At 42.3% G+C, this 25,103-nt stretch overlaps 1 pseudogene; it reads left to right on the top strand.

The window, feature by feature from the left end:
* Nucleotides 1–7,000: 7,000 nt before the first annotated feature.
* Nucleotides 7,001–19,086, top strand: LOC115665803 (uncharacterized; annotated as a pseudogene).
* The last annotated feature ends 6,017 nt before the right edge of the window (nucleotides 19,087–25,103 follow it).

The following is a 25,103-nucleotide window of genomic DNA, read 5'->3' as shown; positions in this document are numbered from 1 at the left end:
GCCCGGTTCAAAAAATCCATGTACCTACGATTGTTATGGTACCTCTTGAACATTGGATTGACCCTCTATTCACCATGTACCTACGATTGTTATGGTACCCCTCCTGAGCATGGGACTGACCCCCCATGTTCACATCAAATCCTCGGGCGAGGACCCCCAGGTGCTCATCGTTTGAGCTTTTTCAAGACCTGCTGGCGAGGACCCACAAGGCAAACAATCAAATCCTCGGGCGAGGACCCCCAGGTACTCATCGTTTGAGCCTTTTCAAGACCTGCTGGCGAGGACCCACCAGGCAAACCAACAAATCCTCGGGCGAGGACCCCCAGGTGCTCATCGTTTGAGCTTTTTCAAGACTTGCTGGCGAGGACCCACCAGGCAAACAATCAAATCCTCGGGCAAGGACCCCCAGGTGCTCATCGTTTGAGCCTTTTCAAGACCTGCTGGCGAGGACCCACCAGGCAAACCATCAAACCCTCGGGCGAGGACCCCCAGGTACTTTGTCAAAACAAAATCCAGTCAGTCAAGGCGACCGAAGAAAGGTTCGGGTCCTAGGCAGACAAAATCCAGTCAAGGCGACCGAAGAAAGGTTCGGGTCCTAGACAAAAGCAATCCCCGTCAAGGTGGCCGAAGAAAGATTCGGGTCCCAGACAAAAACAATCCCCGTCAAGGCGATCGAAGAAAGGTTCGGGTCCTAGACAAACCATTTCCCCCCCGTCAAGGCGACCGAAGATAGGTTCGGGTCCTCGACACACAATATCAATTATCTGGAATTACTCTACCCTTCGGCAAGGTAAGTAGCCCCAGGTATGTTTTTATTTGCTTTAGCATGCATCATCTTATATCGCATCATAAAAATGGGACACCAGTCTCGCCAAAAATAGCATTCATTGAGCATGCATGGGCCAAATTTAGGTGTCATTTTTATCTTTGAATGTAACCTCTACGAGCGCAACCTCTGCGAGCTCACCTTCAAAGAGGGGCAGCTGTTGACACCTATTTTTAATTTGCCCAAAATTAATTACACAAAATTTAGGAGTTAATTTTGTTTAATTCCTAAAACAAAAATATTTCAATTTAAATACATTGCATATAGAAATTAGGCACATTTTGCATTAATAGGGTCTATTAGAGAAGATTAATTAAAAAAGATCAAAAAAAAAAAATCGAGTTGGGCCGGGTCGGGGCCGGGCCGACCCGGCCCTTTTTCTTCTTCTTTTCTTTTCCCCCGGGCCCCTTTTTCCTTTTTTTCCCCCTCCGCGGGCCCGGGCCCTTTTCTTTTCTTCTCCCCTTTTCTTATCCCCCTCCGCGCGGCTGGGCCTGGCTCGGCCCGGCCCTTTTCCTTCCTTCTTCCCCCCGTCGCTCTCGCCGCCCCTGTTCGCCTCTGTGCTCGACGGCAGCGTGACGCACGGCGGCGCTGCTCCTCACCGTCGCTATCCGGCCAGAGGAAGGCCGGATGAGCACGCCGACGGGACTGGCATTAATTGCCAGTCCCGTCCTCCCCGATTTCCCGGCTCCCTTATCCCCTCCTCCTTCCTCTCTGCCTCTGTTTTGAATCGGCCCCCCTGCTCTTCTCTGCTCTGCACCGGCCTGCAATGGCCACGAAAGTCGCGGGGTTGGCGTAGGCCGGTGCAGGCCGTCGTCATGCTGACGCAGAGGAGCAGAGGGGGTCCGTCGTCCGGCTATAAATAGCCAGAGAGAGAGAGAGAGAGGCCCGGGTCGGCCGTTTTGAGATATAGAGAGAAAAACAGAGAAAGGGGGAGACGGAGCGAAACAGAAGAAACTGAGAGCTCTTCCGGCGGCCACCGCGCCTCAGCCATCCATCCCCGCCGCCGAGCCGACGACGGCGACACAGAGAGAGAGAGAGAGCCCCCGGTCGGCGAAACAGTGAGAGAGAGAACAGAGAGAGTGAGAATAGAGAGAGAGAAGAGAGCAAACCGAGTGTTCGTCGGAGCAAGAAGGAGAACCAAGCAGCGTCGCCGTCGCCCACGGAGCGCCGGAAGGCCACCCGGACGCGCCGTCGACCGGTGAGCCCCGGCCGAGAAGCCCTCTGTTTTCCCTTGTTTTTTTAGCGTGGTTAGGCCGGGACTCGCGCCGGCCGTTTCGTGCGAATCTCGGCCCATACCGTCGTCGGTCCCGATCCCTAGTCGCCGTCGGAGGTGAACCCAAGCCGCCGGAGTCGATTGGATCGCCGGAGGAGGTCGGAATCCCTCGTTTTTCCACGCACCCGCCAGGCGTTCGACGAAATGCCTCAACCAGGCTGGTTTTTGTTTCATCGCCGGCCGGCGAACGGTGGTCCGACGGCGGCTCAGGTGAGTGGCACAGCCCACAGGCGGTCCTAGTCGGGCGATTTGGGGGCGGCGTTGGCCTGGGTCAGCCGGCGGACGGCCAATTTTGGCCTCTCCGGCGCCCCCCTCCCCGCGGGTCTGTATGTTCGGGTCGGATTCGACCCGAAACAACAGATCCGACCCGGGTCAACGACCGAGTCGGATCCGTTGACTCGGGTCGGTTCCGACCGACCCTGATTAACAGTTCCGACCCGGGTCAACGCCCGGGTCGGATCCGTTGACCCGGGTCGGTTTCGACCCGATCCGGATTGACCGATCTGACCCGGGTCGGTTTCGACCCGGCCCGGATCCGCAATCCGACCCGGTTTAATATTATATTTTATTTTAAAAAAAAATTTTAAATTTTATTTTCTTTTTTTTTCTTCTGTACTATATATATATTTCGAAAAAAAAAATTTCAAAATTTAAAAAAAAAAAATCTTTTTTAAAAAAATTTTGTGTGATATATTCTAAATGTTTAATTTCTTGTAGTATTATTGTGCATATTTTTGTCTTGTTTAAATTAGACAAGCCTGAGATTGCGCGGTAATATTTTGCATGTTATTTTTATTATCGCTGTATTATTATGCATGTTTTTAATACAATCGCATGAGTTGTGTTTTGAATGTCATCTGACTGAGTTAAGGTTAGAACCTTAGGCTGCATGAATTGTTGTGTTCCTGACTGCTGATCGTTTCTAATTATGCACTCGCTTGATCACCTCACATGTTAGGAGAAAGGTCCTAAAATCAATCCAAATTGCCTGACAAATGTTTTCAGAAATGAACAGGGTAAAATGGTTTCGAAAGGGCATTAGTTATCCAACTAATGTAACCAAATCCCCGAACTCATTTAATCTCTGGTTCGTAGGAATAGGGTGATTCTCCCATCACCCTATTTGGGTTTCTAATCGACCCACCCCAAATCGATTAGTGGCGACTCCTTGATATAAACCACTTGCATGTTAAAAACTTAAACCCTAAGTCGCGATATGGTATGGGCTTGGGAGAGCCCGAGTTAAGTCCCGAACCTAGACTTAGCACCTACCAGGCGAGCCCCCCTTTTTTTGCATGTTCGATAAAAAAGGGCTCGGGAGTTCGGTCGCGACAACATGGAGAGTGGATGTAGGCTTACTATAAGCCAAACCACTATAAATTTGTGTGCAAATTCTCTTTTCCCTAAACTCTTATTGTTGTGTTCGACCAAAAAAAAAAAATCTTATTGTTTGTTTTTGCGCACTAGTATTCTACATCTGATTATTGTTTAGATTCTGATTTATTCAGACTCTTACCACACTCTATGTAACAGTATCTATCTTGATTGTTTCAATTCCGCATTAATTGATCCAATTAGGTCATAATTACCTATTCACCCCCTTTAGGTGATTTTTACTAGCAACCTCAGTGTGGATAGCCGAATATATGCGGATCTTCTTGTGTTGAAACGATGATGTATTGAATATTTATTACAGAAAATATGGATGATGAATTGATTCAGGAAGGCCATTTCAATAATAGATAAGAACAAAAGACAAAGAAACACAGCCACTTTGTTTCTTACCAAAAAGTTATCCTTGTTTTCCTTTGTTCCATTAGAACGAGCAAAATGACTTCACCCAATTTTATATTTAAATAATGTACTCGACAACAAACATCCAATTAATTTTAGACTCCGGTAAAACATCCAATTAAGCATAGATTTCCAGTTTATTTTGGTTTTCAAATTCTGTGGATCCACATGCACTTGCGACCTTAGGATTAGTTCTATTTTCCCTCCCAATAGTTTAAACTGATTTCAGGAAATAACAGTTTGTTTTAATATGGTACCAGAGCAAAAATCAATTATTCGAATCCTGGCACTCCCTTTCAATTTTCGCTGACATAATATTCCTAATATCTTATCGGTTTTCCCGTTCCCCGTGATCATCTTGAGTTACGTTCAAACATTGTTTTGCACATGCACGGAACCAGCTCAGGCGGTGTTAAGTAATACGTCGTAGATGCATTATTTCCCTTCCTAGCACTCTAAACTTTTTGCGAAATTATTTTTGAACGAATTGACAATCAAATCCATTCCAAACATTGCACAAATTCACCCGTGTTTGGAGAATTCCTTCCTGCGGTTGAAGAAAGAACTCTCCAGGCGATCCTTTCTCGTGCGGCTTCAGGAACTCGCTCCACCGTCTAGCCAAGAAGGTAATTCTTTGGTACGGAAATCTTGGATAGTTTATCTCCAACAAGGAAAGAAATCGTTATGTGAATTAGTGTGATCGTCAAGAAAAGAAAGTTTAATCCAAATAAGGAAGTTGTCCATTGGGATTTGTCGCGACTGACCTCCGCGCACTCTTTTTTTGAATACATGCAAAAAGGGAGGGGGGTTCGCCTGGTACGTGCTAAGTCTAGGTTCGGGACTTAACTCGGGCTCTCCCAAGCCCATACCATATCGCGACTTAGGATTTAAGTATTTAACATGCAAATGGTTTATATCGAGGAGTCGCCACTAATCGATTTAGGGTGGGTCGATTAGAAACCCAAATAAGGTGACGGGAGAATCACCCTATTCCTGCGAACCAAAGATTAACTGAATTTGGGGACTTGGTTACACTAGTTGGATAACTAATGCCCTTTCGGTACCTTTTTATCCTGTTCATTTTTTAAAACATTTGTCAGGCAATTTGGATTGATTTTTAGGACCTTTCTTCTAACATGTGAGGTGATCAAACGAGTGCATAATTAGAAATGATTAGTAATCAAAATAAATATGCAACCTAAGGTTATGACCCTAACTAAGTTAGATGACATTCAAAACACAATAGTTCATGCAATTGTATTAAAAACATGCATAACGGTAATAAAATTAACATGCAAAATACTACCGCACAACCTCAGGCTTGTCTAATTTAAACAAGACAATAACATGCATAATAATACAACAATAAATTAAAACACTTAGATATACCACATAATTAAAAAAAAATGTACATTTTTTTTTATTTTTTTGATTTTTTTTTAAAAAGTAAATACGGAAGAAGAAGAAAAAAAGAAAAAAAAATTTAATTTTTTAAATTAATTTTTTTAAAAAAATAATAAAATAATAATAAACGGGTCGGGTCGCGGATCCGGACCGGGTTGGAACCGACCCGGGTCAACGGATCCGACCTAGGGCATTGACCCGGGTCGGATCGGTTGATCTGGGTCGGTCGGAACCGACCCGAGTAAACGGATCCGACCTTGGTCGGGTCAGCTGAACCGGGTCAAGCCGAACCCCCGTGCGCAGGCGCCGGCGAAGCCGAAAATCGGCCTCTCGCCGGCCGACCCAGATCGGCACCGACCAAAATCCGGCCCCTAGGACCACCACCAAACCTCGCCGCCCACCTGGGTCGCCGTCCGGCCACCATTCGCCGGCCGGTGACCGAATTAAAAAACGGCCCCATTGAGGCATTTTGTTGAACACCAGGCGTGCGCGACCAAAAATAGGAGATTCCGACCTGTTTCGAGGCCCCGCCATCCTTGGGAAACCTGTTCTTACCTCTGGCGACGACGCACGGACGGTGGGGGACGGCGATATGGGCCGGGACTCGCCCGAAACGGCCGGCGCGAGTCCCGGCCAAGCCGAGCACAAAAACAGGGGAAAACAGAGGTGGTCGGGACCCGAGGGAAGCTCACCGGTCGACGGCGCGGCTGGAGGCTTTCCGACTGATCTGCGCTCGACGGTGCGGCTGTGGGAACCTGTAGAAGCCCGAATCTCCTCTCTTTTCTCTCTGTTTTTCTCTCAGTTTCTCTCGGTTCTCTCTCTGCTCTGTTTCTCTCTCCAAATGGCCGACCGGGCCTCTCTCTCTCTCTCCGGCTTTTATAGGCGGCGACGACGCGTCTCTCTGCCTCTCTGCGTCGGCGTGACGACGGCCTACACCGGCCTACGCCACCCCACGACTTTCGTGGCCATTTGCAGGCCGGTGCAGAGCAGAGCAGGGGAACAGGGAGCCGAGAGGGAGGAGGGGATAAGGGAAGCCGGGAAAACGGGGAGGACGGGACTGGCCTTAATTGCCAGTCCCTGTGGCGTGCTGCCCCGGCCCTGCTCTGGCCAGATAGGGACAGGGCGATGCCGCTTCGCCGCTCGTCGCTTCTGCATCAGCAGCAGGGGAGAACAGGGGAAGGACAGCGACGCTCGGCGGGGGGAGGAAGAAAGAGGAGAAGAGGCTGGGCCGGGCCAGGCCCAGTCGCGCGAGGGGGAGAGAAAGAAAAGAAAAGCGGGCTGGGCCGCGCGGGGAAAAGAAAAGGAAAAGGGAAAGGGCCGGGGGCCCGTGCGGGGGGGAAGGAAGAAGGAGAGAAGGGCCGGGTCGGCCCAGCCCCGACCCGGCCCGACTCGAAATTCTTTTTTTTTTTTTTATATTAATTTTCTCTAATAGACCCTATTAATGCAAATGTGCCTAAATTCTATATGCAATGCATTTAAATAGAAATATTTTTTTGTTTTAGGAATTAAAGAAAATTAATTCCTAAATTTTGTGTAATTAATTTTGGGCAAATAAAAAATAGGTGTCAACAGGATTCTCACAGAAAATAAGAGTACAAACTGGGATCGCGGGTTTCTCCATATGAAGGTCAATTGAAATAGTTCAAAAAACATCGCGAGGATCGTCCTCTTCACATGCCTAAGCAATTACCAGACACCCTAACATGTCTTCATCACATTATAGGCTTTTGATCATTTTGATAGCTTTCTCAGCTTGTGTTGCTACCGGGAAGAGTTACTACATTCCGAAACTGAGCGTACTCCGCCAAACATTTATTCAAGATCCTACACGGGTGGTTCGAGCAAAGGACTTCCAGACTTTCTTTTACAACCAAACCCTAGATCATTTCAATTACAGGCCTGAAAGTTACACTCTTTTCAAACAAAAATATGTGATCAATTTCAAATATTGGGGTGGCGCGAATGCAAGCGCCCCGATCTTTGTTTATCTCGGTGCAGAAGCAGCCATCGACGGTGACATAGGCGGTGTCGGGTTCCTCATGGATAATGCGGCTCACTTTAGAGCACTTTTGGTCTATATAGAGGTAATAAAAATGCCCCGTGTTATTTGCCTGCTTGTACGTTATTTCTCCATTATGTTGAAATCTACGAAAATAAAGTTGAAATCTTGCAGCATCGGTTTTATGGTGAATCAATCCCATATGGATTGACACTCGACAAAGCACTAAGTGACCCCAACACTAGTGGATATTTCAGCTCAGCACAAGCTCTTGCCGATTACGCGAAAATCATTGTATACCTAAAACAGAAATTGAATGCCAAACATTCTCCAGTAATTGTCATTGGAGGATCATATGGGGGAGGTAAGTGAATATATTTTCACATAGCAGCAATATGACTACCGCTAAAAATCGAAATTGAAGAAAATAGCCCACCGCTTACATTGAAGAGGACATTTTTAATCTGCCGAGGGTCATTGTTCTTGAACATTTCATGAATAGAGTTTTCCTAGAGAGTGCTAGTCTTTTTGACAACGACAATCCCTATAAAGTTTGATAGCTTGCCCTGAATGGCATCGAAGAAAGTTCCTACCGTCCGGTTAACAGGAAGCCATTGACGGCATGTATTCTACATATCACTTAGAAGTACGTCTTTCAATCTTAATATATTTAATTTTCAGTGCTAGCTTCATGGTTTAGATTGAAGTACCCTCATGTGGCACTTGGAGCTTTGGCATCATCCGCTCCAATTCTCTACTTTTACGACCTCACACCTCATGACCCATACGCTTCAGTAGTCGCAAAAGATTTTTTGGTAATCTTAACTTGCTTAATTTATATCTTTTTTCGTTGAGCATGCATTTTCTATAATCAAATTGATCACTTGAACAATTGTTTGGGTAATTTTTCAGGAAGCTAGTTTTTCTTGCCACCAAACCATAAGACAATCCTGGGAAGAAATCGATAGAGTTGCTTCTGAGCCTCATGGTCTCACGAAATTGAGCAAAACTTTCAATACTTGCAGGTGCGTGGATGATGGAATTGAGATCATGCATCATTTGTATTTTGGAGACTTTTCAGTATGTTCTGTAGTATAAGTAATTCTTAGAAAATAAAAAGTTCTTAGATTTATCTAATTAAAAATTTATAACATACACCAACGGTGAAGAGAACCTTTCTACAAGTGGTTTATCCATTATTGATTTGAGAGTTTCAGCTATCAACTCCCACACTTACCATCAAATTTGGGGCGGATGAGACCCTTTTTTACACCGACAATTTATTCTACAATAAAAGGAACTTTCACTAAACAAAGTGAACGTGTCTAACATTAGATAATGGTTTTTCAGCTCCGATATTAGTTTAAAAGTAGAAAAGATATGTTTTATAGACGAATTTACAACTAATAATGCATATTTTTGTCTCTTTTTAGACCATTGCAAAGTTCTTCAGAGCTCAAGGACCACTTGATAGGGTCTACGCAGCTGCTGCTCAGTACAATGATCCATTCAAACGTCCGGTGGGAGCGATATGCAATGCCATTGATGGAGCTTCTCCAGGAAATGACATTCTCTGGAAGATTTTTGCAGGCCTTGTCGCATCTGCCGAAACTTGAAATGCTACGTCAATCCACCTTCTCCACGTCCATATCAAACTGATTGGGGTTGGCCTTGGCAGGTACACAGCCTAGGCCAATGTCATGAATGGATTTTAGTTTACTACTATCAGTTGAATTCGACTCGGATTGATTATGAAAAAAAAAAAGCTAGTTTCAAACTCAAGTCATGAACGAACAACTTCAAGATTCGGCATTATATGCGTCTTATATTTCTGAGCAGAGTCTGTGTAGTCTAATGATTGAGCAGGAGTAGCTCGAGAATAGTTTGATTCATTTAAGTCCTTATTGGCTACACCTAACAGTGATGTGCTTAGTTGGTTGAGAATCATGAACACAAGTTCCAACTTTTTCGCCATAATTAGTCAACCTTCGAGTTTTGTATCGTATTAAGAAAATGGAGGTTTTTTTGGCTTTGCAGAGATGTAGCGAGATGGTGGCTCGTGAGGACACCATCAACAATACTATGTTTTCAACCAGAACACTTTTATCTAAATGAGTTCGTGAATGACTGCAATACAAGCTTCGGGGTCGCACCTCGGCCACACTGGGCCACTACTTATTACGGTGGTCATGTAGGGTCACAAAAGTAAAATTATATGTAGGATTCTTCTTTAATTTTCATATAGTTATATATATAATTGTTTATGCCCAAACATATGACACTCTTTAGTAGGGATAAGTACATCGCAAGTGTCATAACTTTTGTACGGAAGACACTTAAGTGCCATAACTTTTTTTTGGCTCACTTGAGTGCCACAACTTTCAAGAAAATGATTACTTAAGTGCCACTTACGAGCTGGTCGTGAGGGCCCGAAACCGCGGCTTTTCCGGCCGAACCATGACCTTTCCGGTGAGGCGAGCACCACTAGCTTGAAGAGGGGGTGTCGGTGAATCATTCCATGGCCTCCGTTCATCTCAAAATTTCCGTTTTAGCCTCCGTTGATGAAGGTAAAAATGCTTCGTAGTCACACATTTATCGAGCCGATTTGTGTGACTACGATACATTTTTACCTTCGTCAACGGAGGCTAAAACGGAAATTTCGAGATGAACTGAGGCTATTCAATGATTCACCAACACCCCCTCTTCAAGCTGGTAGTGCTCGCCTCACCGGAAAGGTCACCGTTCGATCAGAAAAGCCGCAGTTTCGGGCCCTCACGACCAACCCCTCTGACAAGCTGGTCGTGAGGGCCCGAAACCACGACTTTTCTGGTCAAACAATGACCTTCCTAATGAGGCAAGCACCACTAGGTTGAAGAGGGGGTGTTGGTGAATCATTCCATGGCCTCCGTTCGTTTTGAAATTTCTGTTTTAGCCTCCGTTGACGAAGGTAACAATGCTTCGTAGTCATATATTTATCGAGCCGATTTGTGTGACTACGAAGCATTTTTACCTTCGTCAACGGAGGCTAAAACGGAAATTTCGAGACGAATAAAGACCATACAATGATTCATCGACACCCCCTCTTCAAGCTGGTGGTGCTCGCCTCACCGGAAAGATCACCGTTCGACCAGAAAAGCCGCGGTTTCGGCCCCTCACGACCAACCCCTCTGACAAGCTGATCGTGAGGGCTCGAAACCGTGACTTTTTCGGCCAAACCATGACCTTCCCGGTGAGGTGAGCACCACCAGCTTGAAGAGGGGGGGTGTCAATGAATCATTCCATGGCCTTCGTTCGTCTCGAAATTTCCGTTTTAACCTTCGTTGACGAAGGTAAAAATGCTTCGTAGTCACATAATTTATCGAACCGATTCGTGTGACTACGAAGCATTTTTACCTTCGTCAACGGAGGTTAAAACGGAAATTTCGAGACAAACGGAGGCCATGGAATAATTCACCGACACCCCCTCTTCAAGCTGGTGGTGCTCGCCTCACTGGGAAGGTCATGGTTTGGCTGAAAAAGCCACGGTTTCGGGCCCTCACGACCAGCTCGTAAGTGGCACTTAAGTGATTATTTTTTTGAAAGTTATGGCACTCAAGTGAGCCAAAAAAAGTTATGGCACTTAAGTGTCCTCCGTATAAAAGTTATGGCACTTGCGATGTACTTATCCCCTCTTTAGTAACTTCAATGACTATGGAAAATTGCAGGACATAAAACTTGTTTTGCACAGGTTCGCTAGCAACATTATTTTCTCCAATGGACTTCAAGATCCTTATAGCAGTGGCGGGTATGTGTAGCATCAAAACCTATAGATTTCTATGAAATTATCACTGAATTGGATAAGATTTCAAAATAATTCTTATATATCATCAAATGTAGGGTCTTGAAGAATATTTCAGATACTATCGTTGCCGTCTATACAAGTAAAGGTATATGTCAAACTCGATTCATGTCGAACCAATGAAATGGAATGGATTATCTTTCCATCTTGGGAGCCGACTCGATTACTGAAATTAATGCTTTATAAATAATGTCACACCCCAAAACCCACCAAGCTGAGGGATGACACGGCCATCCTTCCACTCGAAGGACGCAGCCTCAAACCACAGGGAATCCGACTCCCAAAAAGTCCCAACGACATCGCTCTCGCTCTATTGGCTACTAACCAAGGAACCTGAAAAGATTGGGGAAAGAGAGGGGTGAGCAACCACAGCTCAGTAAGCAGTGCGTATCTCTTCTAAGCAGATCGAGCAACCACTATGCATATACACATAAAGCCATACCAGAAACTCGTACTTCAATCCAAAGATATAATATATATATATATATATCAATCAAATACGAGTTATTTGATTTCATCAAAGCTTTATACAAGTCCCAAATACACATTTAAATCCATCATCACAATTCAAACTATCAATGGTCAAGTCCATTGATCAATCTCTATAAAAGCACATGCCGATGGTCAATTCCATTGGCTAATCTCATATCACATCACGCATCGATGGTCTATTCCATCGACCAATCTATTGCTCAATATCTAACCATGGTCACGACACAAAGCCTTGTGACAAGGCTACCAAGATTCCCCCCTTGGAAAGGTCTCCACCTACAAAGCCGGTGGCTCGGCCCAGAAGGATATCCTAAACCCGGTATGCATACCCCAAAACCCCTCAATGGGTTCACAGTCATATTGAGCATCAAACAATCATCATCCAATATCAAAATTCCAATCCATAATACATTTCACAAACCAAACAAATAACTTTCTCACAATACGGCTCATCCGCCAGAAATACATTTCGTAGAGCATTTCTTGAATAATTTCCGAACTCATTTCATAAACTAGTTCATAACACAATATACAAATGTATCCTTTCATAATACATTTCCAAAAACGATTCTCAAATCATTCTCAAATACTAAAAAATAGTAAATGCCCGATCCATACTTTTATGCAACAAATATGTTCTTTCACAACTCGTACGATTACTTAAATTCGTATCACTTTCAAAATATGAGTTTATAAACTCAAAGAAGAGATAGCACCACTCACCTGGAATCCCCAAAAATCACACAACGACGCTCACTCGAACCGACGATCTCGTAACCCTAACAATTAAACGAGAATCAATGTCAAAACCAAGTAAAATACTACGACAACTACAAAACGGCTAAACGACGCTTAAACGTTAACAGGACAACTCAAAAACGCCTACAAATTGCTCATCCAAAACGATTATCCAAATCGTCCGCAACGCGAAACTTGAACGCGAAACTTGATCGCCCCATAACTTCCTCCATCAAGCTTCGATCCTAGCAAACTTATAGTCAAAAGAAAGCCCGTTCTGAGTATTACAAAAGCCCCAACTTGGCCGTCCCAAAATCGAGCCAAAAACGGACGAAAATCAGCCTAAAAACCTCTGGTCGCGCACTGTTCATTGCACGCGCTCAACTTCAAAAATTCATATCCGGCAAACCGAAAGTCCAAATCGAGTTCCGTAAAATCCCACGGCTCCACGACACCCTAAACTATCAATTCTATATATATACGCAGCTCAACGACTCAAAAATCGAATTTCGCCGCTCGTTTTTCCCAAAATTCCGAATTTAAACCCTAAATCGGAAAACTTCTCCGATCGGACGAACGAGGGGCACAAGTGCTTACCGGGCGTTGCGACACGAAGTCGAATCAGCTTGGCGAGGTCTTGCGGTGCAAAACCCTCTCTTCTTCTTCTTCTTCTTCCTTCTCTTTTCCTCTCTCTTTCTTTTCTTCTTTCTCGGTTTTCAGCCGAGTGAGCTCTCGGTTTTCTCTCTCTCTCTCTCTTTGCCTTGCTTTTCCTTTTATAAAGCAATTTCCACTTTCTTTCTTTTCTTTGACTTTTCAACCCCTTTTTCTTTTTCTTTTTCTTTTCCATATTTTACATTCTCCCCTCCTTAAAAGAAATTTCGTCCTCGAAATTTGAACTTACCTTAACCATCAAACAAATGCGAATATTTGTGTCTTTCCTCCTCCTCAGACTCTCAAGTAGCCTCCCTATGCAATTTTTGCCATTGGATCTTTATGTATATTCTCAATAAACTCCTCTGTTTCTTTAAGATTACTAGGACATTCCAAAAGTCCACCACGCTTTCGCTGCGCCTCTGATCAAAATAAGTTTTGCTTTCTTTTCTATTTCAAGTTTATCATCACCACCAGAATTATTCGATCATAAAAGGTAGTTCATAGTTCGTTCACATAAGCATCGGAGAACAGAAACTAGTCTGACCATTCTTGCAAAACCTTTAGGATTTGTGACGTGCAGTACATACAAATCTTCATACTAGATTTACTTTTCATGAGTAGAAAGTCCCTCTAGCATGATTCGGAGAAATAATTAGTTCTCGAAGACTTCGTATACCATCTTATTATCAATTGTTAACTGATAGAATTTCCATCTAGACCATACCTCAAATGACCAGCACACAGAAGCTTTACCGTCAAGATTAGTTTCCTCATCTAATAATCTGTAGAATCATCTATCGATTCAGCCAAACTTCTTTCTGTTTACAATCAACTATATCCTTCAAGTGGTTTTTGTGCCCATGAGACGAGACTTTGGGGGCTTTCAAACCATCTCGCCGATAGGAGTCCATCATGTTCTCATAAACCAGAGTGCTAATTTTGTGTTATTGCCCACATGATTATTGCCATCGGAATTTAGAGCTTTAGCAATACTTTCCATCAAGCCTTCACAAAATTGTAGTTCAAGAAGTTTTTTTTTTTTTGTAACCTTTCTGTTTGTAGAAGGCCAACAACTGTGCCTTAGCCATTACAAGATCTAGCAGAATACCTCCACTAGATGAGCATTGAGACAACGTTTTTATATACTCTGCTAGTTTATCCGAATTGGCACTCATGGATTCATCTCCACCTTCACTGGAGTCTAACTCTTTCCGAATTCCAGTATTTTCAACAATCTAGAACTTTATCTTGTCATAAACATCCTTTGGTGTGCAAGAACAAGCCAACTTGATATGACAAAAAAAAATGCGCGGACTTGGTCAATCGATCAACAATCACTCATGTAGCTTTCAAGTCCAATTTGCTCATATCCTCGAGAATAAACTTCCAAAAAGCGAGTAAAGTTGTCACTTCCAGAAGACATACTAGGCATTTGCTACTACACTTGCCTTGCTTGTATTAATGGACGAACAAATCATAATCTTTCAGAAGCTCCAACCATCTCCTCTGCCTCATATTCAATTCTGCTTACGTAAGAATATACCTTAAACTCTTGTGATCCATAAAGACTTTGCATTTTTATCATACAAGTAATGCCGCCATGCGATTTCAACTGTCTACAAGCATAAGCCCAACTTTACCATTTGCATCACTAAAATTCTGAAATTCCTTTTTCCGTCCACTTCTACTAATCATCACCAAATTTCACATCTATTGCTTAGTCTCCCCATTTTGTATTACTATCCTCAAATCAATCCACCGAAAATTATTGCTTGCAATCTGTCATGCCCAAAATATCATACTACCGCAGTATACTAGTATCCAAACTATCTCCAAATTATCAATTCCTACATAGTCTCTACTATCTCCAAAGTATCATAAATTAACAAAATATCGTTACGACAATTTTCTCTAGTACCATAAAGTTGATAATCATTCGCTAACACTTGAAATATAATCCACAGAATATCTATCAAATCAAAACATATCACAACCTGAATTTCCACAAGTTGTCTATTCTCCTTTCAACATTCCATTTACTTCAATTACGCACATAGTCCAAGAATATCACATCATCCACTCGAAGATTCGCGCAAATCAACTCTTGTTTATTGCACAAAAACTTTCGAATTCTTTTCCTGTCTTTACTAACACCTCAAGAAGAGATTATTGATAACACTATCTCAAAATTTGCCAATCTAATACCATAAGATACTTAACTCTTAACACTCTCAAGACAAGATCCACTTATTCAAATTTCCAATCTCAATTGTCTCCCCAAATACCCATTAATCTTATCTAAGAATTTTACCACTTAAGATATCATCTCTTACAATTGAATGCTTACAACTTCCCAAATCACTGAGATAGGAACATATCTAGTTTCCATTAAATTCAATGGTCTCAAGTTCTCAACTTAAAGAATCATCACTTAAAATTATCTCTTCTTAATTCAAAGACTGAAACACTCGCCTCGTGTTACCATTTTACCGAAAACCACAACTGAAACTGACAGCCTCCACTAGTTCCACAAAAAATTTTAGAGTAAGATCATAACCTGCTATTCAGAAGTTCATAAGTTGATCGCACCTATTTACCATAAGTAAATCTCTGTCTTATATGTTAATTCAAGCTTCTAACTTCTAAGATCAATTCTTATCATACCAAATATCGCCATATATCAAGACTTCCAATATAAATTCTCCTTTTCTAACCAAGAAAAATAACCTATCTCAACCAGCAACTTTTGTTCTTCATCCCTGTTCTTTGTCAGCGATTTCTTTAATTGTCCATACCTCGTCCACAATATGCTCTAGAGGCAATTTGTCAAGTTGGGAAAGTATATGCTGTCTTGTGATCTCACCTTCCCGCTCGACTTCCGCATCAATTTGAATGAGCCCTGAACACTTGATAAAATATTGTCTTCAACCTTCCAATTTCATCTACCAGCATTTCCCTTTTTGCCGGCTGCTCAAGATTTTCACTCTCCAGTTCATTAATCAACTTATTGGATAATTTGGAGGCTCCAACATATTTCTCACGTTCTAATTAAAGGGATAAATTCTTTGCTTCCAAATCTCCAACAAACTTTTGCAAAATGAATATTTCAACTCGTGCATTTACATCTTTCTCCACTTCTTCCTCATTTGAATTTCTTCTTGCAAAAAGTGTACATAATTTTCCGAACCTACCAAGCGTGCCCCACTTGATTGTACATAAGTTGCACGTTCTTGTTTTGTAACTCCTTCACTGTTTATCTGGACCATGTAGGGTCAAGATTTGCCTACTCCACTAGGGAGAGAACACTCTATAGCACCCATTAAAGCCCTTAATGTCTTCCCACAAAGACTTTACATCTCTCTCCAACTCCCTATTTTTGCCAGTCAACGCATCACGATTGCCTTCAACTTTTAGATTTTCATCAACGGGTCTGCAAATGCCATCTGCAAAAACTTCAGAATCCGTAACCTCGACTATTATATCATCTCCATTACTAAACGCACCCTCATCTACAACAATTTTCACAGTAAGAGATTCCTCCCTCTGACCTTGACCACCACAATCCCTAGCTCTAGCTAGATTTTCTTCCCGACCACCACTAATTCCATCTTCACCTATTGACACTACACTTTCTGATGCACTAGAGACTCAAAACTCCTTGTATTCTTGCTTATCCATGGTCGATGACAACCGGTCCTATTCAAGAGTACACATCTTGAGTTGTGACTCGCCAAATATCTCCCCCTTTATTTTCTTGCCAAAACCGCACATTGAAAACCTTAAGATACATTCTTGGTATCAAAAGTAACAACTCGCTTGTCTTTGTTATCTCTTACAAGCCAAAGCACGTTTCTCTAAATTAGAATTGACGGTCACCTAGATTCCAAAAGAAATATATACCATAGTATTCAATAAAAGACTAACACGCTATAAACTAACATACAAGCTCACAACGTCCCAAAGACTTTATGTCCCAAAAATCATATCCTAAGCTCTGATACCAACAAATGTCACACCCCAAAACCCACCAAGATGAGGGATGACACGGCCATCCTTCCACTCGAAGGACGCAGCCTCAAACCACAAGGAATCCGACTCCTAAAAAGTCCCAACGACATCGCTCTCGCTCTATTGGCTACTAACCAAGGAACCTGAAAAGATTGGGGAAAGAGAGGGGTGAGCAACCACAGCTCAGTAAGCAGTGCGTCTCTCTTCTAAGCAGATCGAGCAACCACTATGCATATACACATAAAGCCATACCAGAAACTCGTACTTCAATCCAAAGATATAATATATATATATATATATCAATCAAATACGAATTATTTGATTTCATCAAAGCTTTATACAAGTCCCAAATACACATTTAAATCCATCATCACAATTCAAACTATCAATGGTCAAGTCCATTGATCAATCTCTATAAAAGCACATGCCGATGGTCCATTCCATTGGCTAATCTCATATCACATCACGCATCGATGGTCTATTCCATCGACCAATCTATTGCTCAATATCTAACAATGGTCACGACACAAAGCCTTGTGACAAGGCTACCAAGATTCCCCCTTGGCAAGGTCTCCACCTACAAAGCCGGTGGCTCGGCCCAGAAGGATATCCTAAACCCGGTATGCATACCCCAAAACCCCTCAATGGGTTCACAGTCATATTGAGCATCAAACAATCATCATCCAATATCAAAATTCCAATCCATAATACATTTCACAAACCAAACAAATAACTTTCTCACAATACGGCTCATCCGCCAGAAATGCATTTCGTAGAGCATTTCTTGAATAATTTCCGAACTCATTTCATAAACTAGTTCATAACACAATATACAAATGTATCCTTTCATAATACATTTCCAAAAACGATTCTCAAATCATTCTCAAATACTAAAAAGTAGTAAATGCCCGATCCATACTTTTATGCAACAAATATGTTCTTTCACAACTCGTACGATTACTCAAATTCTTATCACTTTCAAAATATGAGTTTATAAACTCAAAGAAGAGATAGCACCACTCACCTGGAATCCCCAAAAATCACACAACGACGCTCACTCGAACCGACGATCTCGTAACCCTAACAATTAAACGAGAATCAACGTCAAAACCAAGTAAAACACTACGACAACTACAAAACGGCCAAACGACGCTTAAACGTTAACAGGACAACTCAAAAACGCCTACAAATTGCTCATCCAAAACGATTATCCAAATCGTCCGCAACGCGAAACTTGAACGCGAAACTTGATCGCCCCATAACTTCCTCCATCAAGCTTCGATCCTAGCAAACTTATAGTCAAAAGAAAGCCCGTTCTGAGTATTACAAAAGCCCCAACTTGGCCGTCCCAAAATCGAGCCAAAAACGGACGAAAATCAGCCTAAAAACCTCTGGTCGCGCACTGTTCATTGCACGCGCTCAACTTCAAAAATTCATATCCGGCAAACCGAAAGTCCAAATCGAGTTCCGTAAAATCCCACGGCTCCACGACACCCTAAACTATCAATTCTATATATATACGCAGCTCAACGACTCAAAAATCGAATTTCGCCGCTCGTTTTTCCCAAAATTCCGAATTTAAACCCTAAATCGGAAAACTTCTCCGATCGGACGAACGAGGGGCACAAGTGCTTACTGGGCGTTGCGACACGAAGTCGAATCAGCTTGGCGAGGTCTTGCGGTGCAAAACCCTCTCTTCTTCTTCTTCTTCTTCCTTCTCTTTTCCTCTCTCTTTCTTTTCTTCTTTCTCGGTTTTCAGCCGAGTGAGCTCTCGGTTTTCTCTCTCTCTCTCTCTCTTTGCCTTGCTTTTCCTTTTATAAAGCAATTTCCACTTTCTTTCTTTTCTTTGACTTTTCAACCCCTTTTTCTTTTTCTTTTTCTTTTCCATATTTTACAAATAATTTCTTACATGCAGGTTCTCATTGTTTGGACATACTTCCAGCTACGGAAAAAGATCCTATCTGGTTGGTCAAGCAGCGGAAAACTGAGGTTGAGATTATAAGAAAATGGATTGCCACGTACTATGCCGATCTTCATGCTTTTGGAAAATAATTAATATGCATGGGAATGTCATTATATTGAATAATGCTAATAGGGTTGAGAATAAAGATCAAAGTAGTGTGCTTCGTCTATGTTCTTGTGCGAATGGTTAACTGAGACATCGAAATCATTAAACATAAAGAAAATGCTCATATTGTCGGGAAATGTTCTTGACGTGTTATTGTAACTTACCGTGTGTAAAAGTGGCTCATGGGTTAATTGTGTGTACTAGTTAATGTATATTAGTAAACAGGTTAACATACGTCGGCACCAAATACGGTAACACATTTGATAATCGAGTTTATTGCATCATATCGTGTGATCTACTTCATCTGGCATGTCGTGTTTGTGTCATGCTATGCCATTGTTTCAACATAACACGATTAGCACGACAATAACACAAATTGCCAAACCCACTTGAAATTACACCACATTTAAAGGCTATTACTAGATCTGATCACGAGTCACTGGCTTATCAGGTTAAACCCAGGCTTGCTCGAGCCAGGAAGGCTTGAAACCCAAATTGGGCGGGCCTCACAAGTAAATTTTTTTTTTTTTAGCTCAAGTACTTCTACAGAGGTCCACTTGGGTGTGCCTAGGCTCCTTGATTTTATGAAGGACTTATTGATGCCACTTTTGATGCTATTACACGACTGGACCCACTAAATTTCAAAATTTTTGTTACTTTCCTTGCTTTGTCTATTTTCTTGATTTTTGTTACAAGACCGTCACGTGGAATTAAGAGATGGGGTGAATGTTGTTTGATATATAAATTCAGTTAGATCTCTCTTATAAGAAAAATACACAATCAATTTCTTACGTAAAAATGCAGAACTTCGATTCACGCGGTGTAACTAGGAAGTGGAAAAGGATAGTTAATAAATTCTTGCTTCTTGAGTTTTCAATGAGGTGGTATGCTAGGTCGATTATCATGGACACTTCTCACATGAGAAACCACACTTCTCAAGCTACGGAAATCCAACCGTCTCCCTAATTAATGAACCCCTACTATTTATCGGCCAATCCAATATATATCAGTAAGCAATTTTCATTCATAGATGCTTTGAAGTAGAGTTAGGCTCGACGTTGTGAGCTCAATCTGATCCTGGCCGCCCATATGACCAAGTCTAGTGGGACCATAGGTGATATTGCTGATCGCAATACTTCAGTGGAAAACGAAATTTTCATGGCTACACCAAGCAAAAATCTCGTTGGAGCTTTTTTGATGGAGCGGATTGCAACTTAAGGTATTGGAGCTTTAGAAAATGAATTATAAGTGTGTAAGTTACAACACATCACAATACCATCTAAACACAGTACAGTTGCATTTGTTAAGAATATTCCACCTAAAAGCTTAAGCTATTAGGTGGAGGGAGATCGCATGTATATAAAGAGTGCATAAGATACGTTGACAAGCGACACCTCCTCTCACGTGCATCTAGATTAAGAGCAGCACATGGTATTTGACCACAGCATGTGGAACTAACAAGAGTGGAAGCACATAGGCGAAACAGATAGCACCGGCTTTGATATTAAGAAAATCTAATCCAAAAGCTTAAGCTATTAGATAGAGGAAGACCACATATATATAAAGAACGTATGAGATCTGTTGCCAAGCAACGTGGGACAATATTTCTGCAACATTTCTGTCACAGCTATATACCAAATGGACTCTTAGATCAATTTCAAACCAATTAGGCATCATGCAATTCTAGAATGAACTTTGGCGAGAAATTCCTTGGGACAGATTTGGGGTTATATTTGTCCCGTTCATGAGCACAGTGATGATCCTAAATCGCCATGGTTGCAAGTCACTTGACCAATCCAAGTGCTTCTTGCCCTCGTTCAGACTAACAATTTTTTTAGTGTGCTCGTGATTCAGGTCGAATGAAAATCAAAGCTCCTTCAGTGTGATTCAAATTAGAAGTGGAACCTTAAGAACCCAACAATCTTTAGAAGATCAACATTGACCGTAAATTCTGGTCAAAGCAAAAAGAAAAGTTAATCGTAAAAATGAAAGGATTCTCTCATTGGGTTCGGAGGTAACCTTACACAGTTATAGGATTCTACGTGTTAGCCTCAAAAGACTAACTGAGTTTCCAATCTGTGAAATTAGAGCTATGTATCAATTGCATCACCGATCTGCCATTTAGCTAAGCTTTAGTAAGCCAAATAAATAAAAGTATCCTCTCCCGTCACCTTTCCGAGGAAATAAAAGATTGAATTTGAATGAATAATACCCAACAATGCGAAGACATGAAACATTCCAATTTGAATTAAATGCTTTTCGTTGCATTTGAATAATTGGATTCAGTGAATCCCATATAAAATGCACTTACGAGGAGTCAAATGTGTTATGAGTGTACATATAAAAGATGAATTCATAATAATGTCAAGTACAACAAGTGTCTTGATTTTGAAATTGATTGAGTAACGGAAAAAGAGAAAATTATCTAAAAAGTCCTAAACTTATTGTATGATGGCCAATTCAATTATAAACTTTTCAATTTTATCAATTTAATCCTAAGGCTTTTGATGATTTGCCAATTAAGTCATCCCGGCCAATTTAGCCCGACATATGCTTACGTGGATACCTAGTTAGCGGACGGCCGGCTCTGAGGTGGACACCAGATATCAAAACGATGCCATTTCCCTAAACATAGTCATTCCATATATAATAAAAAGGACCCCTGAAGAATATCAAAACGGGCTCACTCAGCTCTTTCTTTTTCCAAATCCCTCGATTGCTCTCTCGCCCAATCTTCCCCAAATTCAAAGAATTCTAATTGAGACCTACCCAAGATAGCTCTCAAATTTTGCCTCAAATCTGATTCCAACACTCGCACATCGCCTTCACCTAGATTCACCCGGCGCTCGCTCAAAGGCTTTGCCCAAATTTGCCGGACGCCTTAGCCCAGATTTGCCTATCCAAACCGTGAATTACAAAGGAACCACAGAGGTAATTCATGAGCACGCAAAGTTTCCGATGTAGAATTTGATGAGATTCGAACTATTTGATGAAGTCTTCCTTTGGACTCTCGCTTTAGTGGGTTGATTGAGTTCAAAACATGTAGGTCCATTTGATTTCAAAAGACCTCTTTGTGATCTATGCTCATTGGCTTTATTGAGTTCATTAGAGCACCTGCTATTAAGTTCATTGAAGATCTTTTTTCTTTGAAGTGAGAGTAGCATGTTTGCATTCGAATTTTTCAGATTGATGAGGAGGAAAGATCCAGCGGAAGGCTAGAATCTGGGCTATACATTCTTCAGGTTAGCACTACCCTTTGATCTATCAAATGTAGATTCGTTGACCAGGCCAGTTAATTTGGATTGTATTTGCATGAATTAAACAGTGGACGGGTATGGTATTTGGATGTTGTGTAGTCTGTATAAATGGGATAATAAAATAATGCTGTGACAAAGCACAATTCCTATTGATGGATTATGAGTTTATGGATGTGAGCCGCCCATGTTGGGCTAACCCGGCCCATGACTCATCATGAGGGCCCATCTCAAGTAACTGCTCTGGCGGTTACTTACGAATCATGTAACTACCCTTAGCAATTCAAAAAACAATAGGGAAAAGATCGTAATATAGAGAACAGCGTGTTTTTAAGAAAAAGTGATAAGAAAACGATGTTCCGCTCTCTTCCCTGACGTACGTACGACCCAACGAGGAACTCTCGCGCCTACAATTGATAGCATTTAATCTGTGAAAACAAGATATGTTCGTTGTGTGATATACCTATTCGATTAGCATTTGTAAGTTTTCTTGGGCATGTTTCTCGATTGTTCGAGTTTTGATATTTATGAACTGTTTCTTGACTGTTCAAGTTTTGTTTTATTTAGGAATCCGTTTCCTTCAATTGTCTTGTCTAGTTGCAATGCATGTCCTGAGAAGCCCACTTTGTAAGCATCGTGCATTTACTTTGAAGATTTGAGAAAATGTAAATAAAGTTTCAGAAGAGCAATACAGGATGATGCTCTCATATGGTGCACCTGGAATTTTCAGGTACTTTTGACTTACTTTCGAAGAGTTCAGTTTTGCAATCTGGCTCTTCTGCACAAGGATGTCACGCTTAAACTTTTGATTTTTGTTTGAGACACGATCAAGACAATGTTCATCTTCCTTCATCAAACTTAAGCAATTTTAACTTGACTAAATGAAGTATCGGGATGGACTCCTGCCTGCAGAGGGGAATAGGTCGACAAATGCCATGTTCTTAACATTACAACACACTTTTTTCAAGTTTGCATGCATTCTAATTTATATATCATTCAGATTTTAACTTATATCCTTAATTTAGTTGCTATTCAGAGGCTCCTAGAAAATATAAAAATGACTATTAAGTGGCTACTTTGGTTACTCTTAGTCTTGTATCTGTAGTCGTGTAATGATGCTGAATAGATGTGCTGCAGGAGTTATCGTTGTGCTTGTTGGAATTTTGGGTGCAAATCCATTGTAAAGTGAATAAGAGGTGTGGATGGAGGAGTCCCACATTGAATAGAAGAGAGATAGGAGATGGGTTTAAATAGTTGAGCCTCACAAATGAGTTTAGACCCCAAGAGGCACCTCACTTTTGTGGAAAGGAGATAACCTACGCCACGCTAGGTCGATCCCCGTGCGCACGCCGTCCGGCCGGCTCAGGACGGGGTTTGCCCATCGGTTTTGTTTTCCCGACGGAACAGACATGTTTGTTTTCGAATTTTTATTTTATTTTATTTTATTTTTCGAACAAATATGTTTGATGTCTGTTCTGTTTTTTGGACGAATGGACATGGTTCGGTTCTTGGAAGTTAATTTTCTCTTGGAATAGACATGTCAGTTTGTCACGCCCCGAACCCCAACGAGCTCGCGACATCCCCTGCTCCGGTCGAAATGATGCGACGTCCCAGGAACGTCGCCGACCCAACCCAAACATCAGAGCCACATGCGGAAGCGAATAACAAAACCCCGGACAAATAATGACGACAACGGGGTAGAACAACAGAACAATCCAGCAACCACATATTCATACAACACCAAATATACAAACATCATATTACAGACATAAATACAGACTAACATCCTCAGTCACCGTTTAATCAAAAGTTCAGGGGTTTGGTTATTTTAACTTCACTATCGGATAACCCAAGTTATACAACCCCTAAAACACCCTAGGGAAAAACCTAAGGGTCACCCTCCTCCAGTATGCTTCTGAATCTCTGGCTTGAATCTCTGGAACTCACCTGCAGCTCCACTGGGCACCAACAGTAGCTCCCCGGACTTCCAAAAAGAAAAGGCGCACTTCCCGGGTTTAGGGCCGGGGGTCTGAAAGTGGCGGTTATACAACCGTGAGACGAATCTCAATAAGTGTACAACCCCAAACCCCACGTAGGCACTCACGTACCGCCAGACGAAAACACACATAACACACAACGATCGGCCAAACTAACAATCACATGCGACCCTACCTGGAATCCATCACGCATGTTCCTGCACGTTAGACAATAACACAGCCAACACATCACAGCAAGGAATCACAGACGCGCGCGTGCCTCAATTATAAGACAGAAACGACTTGGGCACGTCCCATACCGTGCCTAGCAGTTTCTACCCCATAATTAAGCACCACATCACGCGATACAAACACACTCGCACGCTACTCACACCATGCGTCACTTTCCACAATCCTCTCGCTTGTCTTGCCAAATCCCACTCATTCTCAACCTTTCCACCACTACCGCGCCCGCGTAAAACACATCAGGCCAACGGTCTTCTGACCTCGTCGGGCATCGTCACCCCGTCGGGCCGGGCATCGTCACCTCGTCAGGGACGGCATCGTCCCGCGTAAACGTACACGCCTCAGGACGGAATCCTACACACACTTTCCTTCTACCGCGCCCACATAAAACGCATCAGGCCAACGGTCTTCTGACCACGTCAGGCATCGACACCCCGTCGGGCTGGGCATCGTCACCTTGTCAGGGACGGCATCGTCCCGCGTAAACGTACACGCCTCAGGACGGATCCTTTCCAATCAATCCTACATTTCTG

The sequence above is a fragment of the Syzygium oleosum genome, unplaced genomic scaffold (genome assembly GCF_021117445.2).
Source record: "Syzygium oleosum isolate NSW1041296 unplaced genomic scaffold, Sole_v2.1 Sole_v2.07, whole genome shotgun sequence".
In the NCBI taxonomy this organism is placed as follows: domain Eukaryota; kingdom Viridiplantae; phylum Streptophyta; class Magnoliopsida; order Myrtales; family Myrtaceae; genus Syzygium; species Syzygium oleosum.
The sequence above is the reverse complement of the archived record's forward strand: the minus strand, read 5'-3'. Positions and strand labels throughout refer to the sequence as shown.